Genomic DNA, 12256 nt, shown 5'->3' with positions numbered 1-12256 from the left:
TGGTGTTGAGATGGAGATCTCTGGGAGATTTTCGTCATTTGGTATTACGTGGAGCTGGGAGGTCTCTTGTGGACCAGTGTCCTGAAGTTGGCTCTCCCACCTCAGAGGCACAGCCCTGATGCCTGGCTGGAGCACCAAGAGCCTTTCATCCACACAGCTCAGAATAAAAGGGAAAAAAATAGAAAGAAAAAAAAGAAAGAGGATAAAATAAAATAAAGTAAGATAAAATAAAATAAAGTTATTAAAATAAAAAATAATTATTAAGAAAAAAAGAAAACAATTTTAAGTAAAAAAAAAAAAAAAAGAAAACGGACAGAACCCTAGGACAAATGGTGAAAGCAAAGCTATACAGACAAAATCTGACACAGAAGCATACACATACACACTCACAAAAAGAGGAAAAGGGGAAATAATAATATATCTTGCTCCCAAAGTCCACCTCCTCAATTTGGGATGATTCGTTGTCTCTTCAGGTATTCCACAGATGCAGGTACATCAATTTGTCTGTGAGGATTTAATCCGCTGCTCCTGAGGCTGCTGGGAGAAATTTCCCTTTCTCTTCTTTGTTCATACAGCTCCCGGGGTTCAGCTTTGGATTTGGACTCGCCTCTGAGTGTAGGTCGCCTGAGGGCGTCTGTTCTTCGCTCAGACAGGATGGGGTTAAAGGAGCAGCTGTGGGGGCTCTGGCTCACTCGGGTGGGGGGGAGGGAAGGGTATGGATGCCGGGAGAGCCTGTGGCGGCAGAGGCCGGTGTGACCTTGCACCAGCCTGAGACGCCCCATGTGTTCTCCTGGGGAAGTTGTCCCTGGATCATGGGACTCTGGCAGTGGCGGGCTGCACAGGCTCCCGGGAGGGAAGGTGTGGATAGTGACCTGTGCTTGCACACAGGCTTCTTGGTGGTGGCAGCAGCAGCCTTAGTGTCTCATGCCCGTGTCCGTGGTCCGCGCTGATAGCCGCGGCTCGCTCCCGTCTCTGGATCTCTTTTAGGCGGCGCTCTGAATCCCCTCTCCTCCCGCACCAGAACAGAGGCAAGAAAGTCTCTTGCCTGTTCGGCAGCTCCAGACCTTTTACCGGACTCCCTCCCGGCTAGCTGTGGTGTGCTAACCCCTTCAGGCTGTGTTCACGCCACCAACCCCAGACCTCTTCCTGCGATCCGACCGAAGCCCGAGCCTCAGCTCCCAGATCCCGCCCGCCCCAGCGGGTGGGCAGACAAGCCTCTCGGGCTGGTGAGTGCTGGTCGGCACTGATCCTCTGTGCGGGAATCTCTCCCCTTTGCCCTCTGCACCCCTGTGGCTGCGCTCTTTTCCGTGGCTCCGAAGCTTCCCCCCTCCAACATCCACAGTCTCCAACGGCGATGGGGCTTCCTAGTGTGTGGAAACCTTTCCTCCTTCACAGCTCCCTCCCACTGGTGCAGGTCCCGTCCCTATTCTTTTGTCTCTGTTGTTTCTTTTTTCTTTGCCCTACCCAGGTATGTGGGGGAGTTTCTTGCCTTTTGGGAGGTCTGAGGTCCTCTGCCAGCGTTCAGTGGGTGTTCTATAGGAGCAGTTCCATGTGTAGATGTATTTCTGATGTATCTGTGGGGAGGAAGGTGATCTCCGCGTCTTACTCTTCCGCCATCTTCTCCTCTCTCTCCTCTCTTTCAGGTTCTTAAAATATGCATTTTAAAATTATTTACAAGTTTCTCTAATATTTTCATTTTTTGAGGCATAAATTCTTCCATTTGATGAGTATTCTGACTGTCTGCCATAAAGTTAGCTTCTTCTTGTTCTTTGAAATATCTGTTTAGCTGCTCTTGAGTAGAAGTTTTATTGCTATTTGCTCTCTCTCCTTATTCTCACCCATCCTTGTCTGACAGTTCTGATATCATGTCACTGAAGTTTTCTGGGTTTCCAGTACCAAATTATGTCTTATGTTGCAAATTGAGAGCTTTTATCACATGAGGATATTGCTAAAACCCGTCCCTGAACTCTCATGTAGCAAATTACTCACCTTGTCTAAGATTCTCTGTTTTATCTATAGAATGTGAGTATTAACAGTATACATCTCGTAGGATTGTTGTGAAGATTTACTTTGTTAATATATATGGAGAACTTAGAGTAATCCCTGCACATAGGGACCACTATATAAGCATCCATTATTATTATTATCATCATTATTACAATCCCTGGTATATGGCTGGCATGTAGCAGATATTTTACAAATGGGTGTTGTGGTTATTATTATGATTCATTGGACTTCTGTGTCCTTTAACTTTCAGGTCATATTACTATGCCTTTAAAAATTCCTATTACCACATATCCTCTCTGTTCTTTCATGAATTATTCCTGATGAGACTGATTAGGTGGTTTCAGGGGACTCATACCAGGACATTATTCTCTTCCAAAAGTGAAGCTCTGTCTCCAGGAATGGGACAATACTCTTCATTCTACTGAATTCAAATCCCTTTTCCCTCTGAGCCAGCGTAAGTCAGAATCCAGGATCAGGGGAAGAAAGATGCAAATGAAGAGTGGGGGATGGTAGTTGGATATGGATACTTTGTTGGCTTTATATATCTTGAAATAATTACTTCAGTGCCTATTGTAATATAATTAGAGCTAAATATTAGTTTCTATCAAGGCAAATAGTAGGAATCAGAAGATTAAAAGCTCAGAACCAAATACCTGGCCTAACTAATAATATTAGGCTGAGAAAACACTCTCAGACAACAATGTACACCAAACAACAATGAGGATAATAGTTAAGATACTAAGCCTTGAAGTCAGTCCTCAGGGTTCTTGCTGGGCCCTTTTACCTCTTGAGATCTGTGTTTTCTCATGAGTAAGTAGAAATGATAATAATACAGTTATTTAGAGTTAAAATATTCAAAACACTTGAGAAACTAGCTAATATAAACTATAAACTCAATAGATATTGACCGTTATCTCGCCATGGATTTTTGGCCAAAAGAGGACCTTGAGGAAAATATAGAGCTTGGAAGAGGAACTCTAAGGACAATGATTTCATTGATAAGAAACAAAACCTGTCAGATTAGTTCAGTTGTGAATAAAGACCATGAAGTCTCCAGATGGGTGTTTAAGATGAGGAGTTGGCTGAGAACAGTATGGCTTTTTGGGTAGATGAGACAGATCTCTCCTGGCCACAGGGAGGTTGACAGGAGCAGGGCATTAACTGGTGAGGCTCACATCTGGGGAGTCTCTGCAATTTTTGTCTTCATCCCCACTCTTGGTCCTTTCCTGGGGTTGTCTCTCAAGGTCTAAAGCTGGAAACCTCTTGTATGTTGAAGCAGTGTCTCTCCTTCCCAAGCCATAAAAGTGATCATGGTCCAGGAATACCAGTAGGTGTGGGTAAAAGAGGAACCACTGAAACCAGTGGCCAATGGGAAGATCACAAAAGATACAACTGGAGAAGTCCCTGCCCAGATCTTTTGAGGACGAATCACACAATTCCTTCCCTTGGTTACAATGCCATTGGGGGCAAAACCATGTTTCTTCTACTCGTCTTTAAATTTATGGCATAGGGAGATTTGTCACCTATTTATAAATGCCTGTTTTCCATGCAACTGAATGCCTTCTACTTAATATATCTGGTAGACTCTAAGTTTTAAAATATAGTTTGCATATCTCCAAGGGTAAGTTGAATTATCTTAGGGTTCGATATTTTTAGCACTTCTAAAGTTTTCAGCATCAGAATTTAGTTTGGCTTATTCAACAGTTAGTTTGCTTTCCAACTGGAAGGTATTAAGGGAGGAGATTATGTATTAATCCGTATGACAATATTGTATGTGAAGGAGTATCATGCAGAATGTTTGAAAGGAGTTAAGTTCAAATAATTCCCTAATTGGTAGGCTGATTTTAAGGTTTCCAATTCCAGGATACTAAAAGCATCAAGTACTTTACATGATACAGGTCCAACATCCTCATTCAAATGTAAGTACACACTTGCATTCTAGGGCCAAATGTAAATACTTTTGGATTGCCCACTCAAGCGGGGTTGACCAAGCTTTTCAAACTTTCATGGGATTGATAATGCTATTAAAATTAAGTATCCCTCCTCTAAATACCCTGAATCCTAGATTGTGTTTCTGGAATTAAATAACCAAAAAGACACCCAAACGAATTTGAAAATGCCACTAAGAGCCACCAAAAGTTCACCTTGAAAAATTGGAGTTAAATATTTCTTATTCAAGGAGGGAGAACCCAAACAATTTCTTTTGACAGATTTTGCTTTAGCTCGTCTACTGGATAACCTGATGTCTTTGCCAAAGAAATATGCAAATGTGTGTTTGATTAAATCAGATGAAAACTTGTTTGATTAAATCAGATGAAAACTTTATTGCTGAGGTATGGATTCTCTTCCCGTTTCTAACTTCCTTCATTTCATGCCCACTGAACCAAGTCTAAGACCTCCGTGACTTTCCATAGGACGGTAACCTTCTGCTTCTAAATGAACCCTCCTAGTGCCCTGAGTTCCCTGTGAGCCCAAGATCAATGGGTGGATCATCTGTCATTCTCCAGCATGTGTGTGGCGGAGGGGGTGTGGTGGAGGGGACGCCAGTCTTCTGGCATGGATATGTGCAGAGTGAGACTCTTCATGACAAACAAGATAAATCCATCCTGTCAAAACTGCATGTGCCGCTGCTCTATCACCATGATTACACAGAGGTTTTGCTTTAGAGAACCCTGGATTTTAAATTGAAAGTCAAATATAATTTGCCAGGAGAAGCATGAAGTGAGTGACTAGAAAGCTGCTAATGAGGCCCAGCAAGGGGAATCAGTGTCTGTGACAATGAGCCACCGTGTGTGGTGGGTCACTGGGCCTCAGCTGGGTGGGAGAAGCAGACTGGAGGCCCAGGGTCGGCGCAAGGGCCACGTGCTCTGGGTTGGTTCTAATGGTGTGATGGCTAAAACCAGGCAGATGCCGTTCACTTCTTTGGCTGTTGGGGAGCAGTGGCATTATTTTAACTTCTATGTAAAAACTAAATGATGCAGCCAAAGAGAAATAAAGTCTGTGTTGAGAAACAGCACTTTAGGAATGTGAACTCATATCTACTGAGTGCTTCACTGGTGCCTGGAACTGTGATAGGTCCTTTCCATATAGTGTCTTAATTAATACTCACTATAGGTTTTATTGTCCACATTTTGGAAATGAGAAAACTGAAACTGTGAGAAATGAAGTGACTCACAGAAGGTTATACATTTAGAGCAAAGTGAGGGAAATTAACTTTTTCTGGGCCTCTAAGGCATGGTTCCATGTTGTCTTCTGGGCATGGTAAGTGCATATATGATACCTGGAAGTTGGTATTGGGGCCATATTCTGCAGGAGAACCAACTGAATCTCAGAGAAGATAAATATGTCCCAGGGTGAGAGAGGCTAGTCAATGGCAGAATTAGGCTTTGAACCTAACTTTGCTGATATGGAAGCCCATAGTCCTTTTACTCTTATTTCATGTTTAAGAAGGTGATGGGTAAGCTGAGGATGAATTGATTTTCAGAAAGAGCCCTTTACCTTCAAAGCTGTCCTGGGAATCTCTTTTTTCTCTCATAAGATGACTTGCTGTTAGATCATTTCTGGTCCTTCCTTTAGCACTATCTTACCTGTTACATCAGGATTTTATAGCATGCTTGATTTGACCCTAATACGTATAGCAATGAGTTATATAGCAAACGCTATTAAATTTTCCCTCAGGTTACCTCAGAAAGCAGGCTGACCCACTCTCCTGCCAACTTTTGCTCACTCACTGGCCACCTCCAATCCCTTCTGGAAATCCACAAATTTAGATGGCATGGATGCACACAGTTCACCTACTTGATGTTCAAAGAGGATTTGCAGTCACATGACCAATGCAGAAGAGATGAGGTGTGTAGTTACCCTGTTCCCATGTAAGTTGTTTGAAAGGCTTGGTTTCGCCTCAGTAAGGACGAGTGCATTTTGTTTGCTGTGTGCCTTGCAGAAGGCCATCGGGGGATATTGCACATAAACAGAAATCCTCTCTAATTTTGGTAGCATCTTAGTGGGATTTGTTTGAGTGCTGAGAGCTACAGGTTTATGCTTCACTGTGGTTGCTGATAATTCAGCAGGATTTTTTTCTCTAGGAGTCTTAATTATGGATCTAATGGCAGATGCAAAGCTCCAGTAATAAAAGTAATGAAACAGGTAAATGTCATAATTGGTTATCCCTTAATTCTGTTTTCACCAAACTGGGCTTCAGTTACTAAGGACTCAGAACTTCCCCTCTCAGGCCCTGGCAGGATGGCATGGGAAGCATGAAAACTCATACATTTGATTCACGGAGCCCTGAGCTTCACTTGGATTTAGGCACTCCTGGATTGGTTGAATTTGAGTAACTTAAAAACTCCTCTGAAATGCTATTTCTTCATCTGTAAAAAAATATCCTTATCCTCTTCTCAAAGGTTAAGAATTAACATGACACATCAAACGTGGAAACAGCTAGTAAAAGACTTAACACGTATTAAAGGCTGGATCAAAGTTTCTCTTGTTTGATGAAAGCTTCCCTTGTTAATTGTGTGACCTTAGGTGAGTTACTTAACCTTTCTGAGTTTCAGATTCCTCTTCTGTAACATTGTGAAAATAATCCCTATTTTATAGTGTAGTTGTGAGGATTAAATGGACAGACTAGGTAAAAACATCTAGCATTGCAAGCCCTCCTTCAAGACAGCTTTTATTGTTACAAAGCCTTCCAGGTTAAGATAGAAAGAGCTCAGGTGTTACTAGGGTAACCACGACCTTCTGGTTGCCCCAGCCAGGACCTGTTCTGGCAAAATTATTCATGGAATACTCTTTACACTCAAAAAAATTCCATATAAATTCTATGGTCATTTAAAGTATAACTTATATGTGGAAAAGAGGCTGGCCTAGGAGAAGGAGAGAGCATAACAGTAATTTCTTACCCATAAATAATGTTTGTCTACTTCTTCCCATGGGGTAGTTTGTTATTAATAATTAGGTATTATGAGGTCGCTGCTTGTTATTATTATGTAGATAACCATCTGTGAATCAGAAACTAAATACACAGAATATATACAGGCCGAGTGTCTGGTGTTTTTGCTCATTTCCCACCTATTAGCATCCATTTTTTCAAGAGCACAGGGCTTTCATGCTGCCCTCTGCCTGCTCCAGATCCCCTCCTACTGTTCTAAAGGGGGAAATGTAAGTACCCTGGCTGCCTGCATGGCATCCTGCACTCGCTGGTGTTCCTAAGAAGTCTGGACCTGTCCTCACCCACCTCCTCACTTCCAGCACGCATACTTTCTCTGATTTTTGCTTCTGGAATCTCCCTGTTCTGCCCTACAACCTTCGAACAGGGACAGCGATGGTGGTTAATTTCTTCCTCAGGAATCTCAGCAAACTCTGCTGCCTCACTCTAGGCCCGGAGGTACAGGAAGGCAAAGCCTCGAGATGGGGGTGAGGGCAGGGAGGAATGTATCCCTGAGTCTTTCTTTGACACTCTCCACTGTTTCCCACTCCACCACATCCTGTGTCTTCCTCATCCATGAAGGGGCAAATGAGAAGCGAGTGGGAAACAAAATGGTGGTTTTCAGCCCTTGGGAACCACCAAAGTTTGATGAGGCGAATGCTAGGTGAGCTAGAAGCATCAATAGGAGCAGATATTTGCCCTCATTCTCCACAAACCCTGAGCCTCTCTCTTTCCTCTTCAATCTCCTTTCAACTTCCCCCTCTGGAAAGGAAAGAGAAATCAATGATCATGGGGCCAGATTTTATTTCCAACGATTATTGTCTCATACCTGGAAGGTAGCCTTTGACCCAGTCCTTGGAATGTAGGTCATCTTTCTTAGCCGTCAGTGTGTGGAGCTGGTAGGGGAAGGAAAAGGTAACCCATTATTTCACATGACTGTGTTAAGTATTCAGATCCGTCTGTTACACAGGTAATGGACCTTCCCTTTAATTTCCTTCAGCAGAGTAAAGACTAGGCAGTAAGTATAAAATATGTATTATGAAATATATATTTAAGATATCAAACCATATATAAAAGTAAGTAAATCAGGAGTTGGCAAACGTTTTTTGGTAAGGGTCCGGATAATGGATATTTTAGACTTTGCAGGCCACAAACACCTCTGCTGCAGAGTTTCCACCTCCTCCTCTCCCTCCTTCCACCCACTCCTTCTTAACAAAGCTTTAAAAATGTAAAAAAAATAATTTCTTAGCTCTTGGGCCACACATAAGCATCCTGCTGACCAGATTTGACACCTGGGATGTTGTTGGCTGATCCCAGTATAAAAGATAGTAATAAAAAGACACCAGGAGTACCTCCCACCCAATTTAAGAAACAGAACAATGCCATTAATGTTGAAGTTCACCCTATGCTTATCTTTACTGTATCCTTTTTTTTTACTCTGGGAGTTAATCACTAGTTTAAATTCTGAGTTTATCATTCCTTTGCTTTTCTTGACAGTTTTACCTCTTACACATGTATCTGTTAACAATATCATTTTTTATGTATGGCACTCTATTGTATGAATATACCACAATTTATTCATCCATTTTCCTGTTGATGGACATTTGGGTTGTTTCCAGCCTTACTGTTATAGAAAATATTCTTTTGTACATTCTTATAAATATGCTCAGTCTATAACTTTTATTGAGTCTTTTAAAAAACTGTTTGAGGAACACAGAAGGGAGAAGTGACATAGAGAGGACATAAAATTGACATTAGATGTGACCTTTCTCAGAGCTCTCAGGTTCAAACCCCATTTGACATGTTTCTTTTATGGGGCAGCATTTACTCATAGAGTACCACTTCTGGACCTACCTTCTGGAATATTTCCATGTTTATCTTCATAATCCTGAGTCCAGTAGAGATCCATGACTACCTGCTACAAGTCCCAAAAAGGTAATTTCCCCTGATCACTGGCTTTACCTGTGTCCCAGGATGTGGCCCTTCCTCAGGTGATGAAGAGGGGAGATATCCACTCCCTTCCAGGCACATCCTACCCTCTGACCATGAAGTGTGAATGAGGCCTTTGGCTCTAAAAATACATTTAAAAAAGTGTCCAGAAAATAACTGTCCAATTTTAGTGGGTTCTGATATATTTGGCCTTAAATAACATGAGAAGTGCAGGCCATATGATATTTTAACTTGGTCTGGATTGAGCTGTAAACAAGCTCAGTCTAATATTCCTTTTACAGTTTCCCCTGGAACATGCAAAGAAAAATCATGTAGACATGACTATCCCTTTTTACTGAATATTCCCACTCCTTTTCTACATTGGTTTTAATGTCAGTTATATAATATGTCTTAATATTAGGCAGGAACAGTCTCTTCTTCTTCAAAGTTTCTTTTAAACTGTGGTATCATATATGTTTTTGAGATGATATTTAGTATGCTGTTTTGTTTTTAAAATCCATTATTTGCTTTTCACTGAATGTATAAATTTATTATAATCCTGTAAGTTACTCTTTCTGTCCTTCCCATTTTTTTCCCACACAGAGAATTTGTCTTCTGTGTCTTGACAATTGAATTATCTACCCTGACAGTTGTTTCCTATACCCCAAATTCTAGGTCTGTCAGTCAGAGACTGAGGATTGTCCTGTTAAGAAGGTCTTATGGTAAATGATCAGGGCAGCTGCCCTCTGTTTTGCTGGACTCACAGGGTCAAACTTGTGCAATCAATTTGTTTCTTTTCTTCTCAGATGACTGGATAGGGACCATTTTTGGCCTGGGTGACCTTAGAATCTAGATCTCAACATACACAGAGTAAAGATGTATTGGGTTAACTTTACATTGTTGTAATTCCAGTATTAAACTCCGCCTAAGGTGGGTTTGATTCTTTCTCTAGAAGCCAAGATAAATGTCATGGGATTTCTGTTAGGTCCAAATTAATACCACTCTACCTGATCTCATGGTACTTCATTGCTGACACATTTGCTATTTAAGAAGTTAAGGGAGGCATCGTGAAGATTTGAGATCCAAATCCTGGGATGTCACAGTTACATCCTTAGGAAAATCCATTTTTCTAAGCACTGGAACATAGAGTTGCTACTTACCTTAGTTCATGCTCATGCTTACTTTTCATGCATTTTCTATCACTAAGCTAAGTATTGTCATGATGGATTGAAATTCTCTTCTATATCAAAATAATACTAGTTAAGAAACATCTGTGAGTGAAATAAATACTCATATTTTTTGCTTACTTTCCAAATGTAAGATTTTTTCCTTTTGTATTAACATTTAAACACCTCTTTTGGAATGGTTTTCACCTAATATTGATAGTAATTCAAACATCCAATCCATCTCGGCAACCACAGAATAGGCCAGTGCCAGATATTATAACAACTACATATGAAATCTCTTCCAGTACAAAAGCTTATTAACATTTGAAAAGAACTAGATCCATTTATACTTTGACTACAGAGTCAATGCCTGCTGAGCAGAACTCACTGTCTGTCATTCCCAACCTTTTCCCCTCTTTTGCATTTACTGAAGCCCTTAAATATCAGCAGCACACTAAAAATTCTTACATAAATGCACCAAATGAAATCCCATCTTTAGCTCCAACCCTCCCAACCCATTTCCCTCATGTTCATATAACACTGAGGGGCTCATTTTCAGCAAATTGTCAAAAGGAAAGGTGACAGTCCATTTAGCAGTCAGCTAGATGCTAATTAGTATCCAATGAAAATGCATCAAAATTTGAGCACTCTCAATTGAACACTTACAAAAATAAGCATTCTACTAATATAACTCTGCTGTAGGTTGAGCCCTGATTGAGTTCTTCCACAGAAAGATGAGCCATCTTCCAGGGCTTTCCAGTGTTGATTCTTAGCCCAGAGCTAAAAAGCCTATCTAAGTATGTTGTTATTTTGTCTTTGATTTCTTCCTACAGGGGGTACAAACTTAGGAGACTGTAGGTGGTGGGTCATCACATTCTGACCCAAGAATTAGAAAAGGACTCTCTTGTACCTTTTTGAGGCCTCTACATTTAAAAAAAAAATGTTGGGGAGGTAGAGGAAGGTATAAATTTCAGAGAGGGAGAATTGTTCTAAGAAGTGGTGATTTGTCATCAAGAGAAGCTGAGCTTTGTGTGATCTTTCCAGAAACAGTTATGCTCTTTTTCATAATTGGTGCACCTAGTGCAGAGGCTATACCTGCCATTGGAAGTAGGCACAATACTATTTCCTCAGAATTATACAGAGCTTGACCAGACCTGGAAGTCATTTTATTCAAAAGACTTGAATTAGGACTTTTTCCAGAGCTAAATCCAAGAAAAAAAAGAAAAAGAAGAGAAAGAAAGGGGGTAATATTTTTTTTCTGAGGGTAACATTTTAAAGTATTTCTTACTAAACTCTCTTTTGAATGGGTTATAAATAGTAACAACCTTGAGACAGAGGTGGTGGTGTGTACCTAGGAGCCTGGAAATATGTCTCTTATTTTACCTATGCCTCTGAGTCCCATGCTCTTTTCACTATTGCACCCTGAACTCTCCAATTTTTAGTATGAAGAAACCCAAAAGTACTAATGGTGTCTTGGAAGAAAATAGTGTTGTCCTAATTTTTCAAAGAGGAAAAGGAAAATAGGTCAAAATGAATCTTCTAAAATCACTGTATTGTAACCATTCAAAGGTTTTTGAGAAAGGTATGGAAAAAGTATAGAATGAGCTAGCTTTAATGAGGCTAAAGTGACTGTGTAAATCTCATTTGCCAGAAATACTGTATCTGATCTGAGAAAGGTGTGTTACTCTCTTGTAGCTATGGTTCTTTCATGCCAAGCTGCTGTGGCAACATGGTGAGTGAGGCAGAGGAGGCAGAATGTATATTTTAGAAGAGCTGGATTGGGTTTGTTAGGCATCTCAGGGTTGCTAGGATAAGTACCCGGAGAGGGAAGATGTAGAAAATGTAAGAGGCAAAGTTTTTGGAGACTGAGAAAAGAAGCAAATTTTGTACCTCAGTCAGTTGCCTACTTCTTAATTTTGCCTCTAGGTAGATTTGGAAAGGAAGAGAAAGAAAAAATAGGATCTCAGAAGCAACTGGGTTTAAATATATGAGCCCACAACTTCCCGTTTCTTGACCCTACTCTTTACCCTCAGAAAAGATTTCTCTAGATCTGAGAATAAGGAGACCAGGCTTCTACAGCTCTCTGCCGACACTGAATCAATTCCTTTACTTCTCCGTGATTCTGCTTTTCATTTATTTAACAAATGGCTTTAAATATTACCTCTATTCAGTTATAAACTGTGGTGATTCTGTGCTTCTCATGTTCTATTAGAATTATCTACTCTAC

The 12256-nt window shown here is 40.8% G+C and overlaps 1 pseudogene across 1 annotated transcript in view; it reads right to left on the bottom strand.

Moving 5' to 3' along the window:
* Positions 1–1205: 1205 nt before the first annotated feature.
* The window catches only part of LOC309647542 (heterogeneous nuclear ribonucleoprotein K pseudogene), a 35445-nt pseudogene continuing 24394 nt past the window's right edge, over positions 1206–12256 (bottom strand). The window contains exon 1 of the transcript in view: positions 1206–12256. This exon is cut by the window's right edge and continues 24394 nt beyond it. The product of the transcript in view is annotated as a heterogeneous nuclear ribonucleoprotein K pseudogene (transcript).

Source organism: Balaenoptera physalus, assembly GCF_965194825.1.
Source record: "Balaenoptera physalus genome assembly, chromosome: 18".
In the NCBI taxonomy this organism is placed as follows: Eukaryota; Metazoa; Chordata; class Mammalia; order Artiodactyla; family Balaenopteridae; genus Balaenoptera; species Balaenoptera physalus.
Note: the sequence above shows the minus strand (reverse complement) of the source record. Positions and strands in the feature narration are given on the sequence as shown.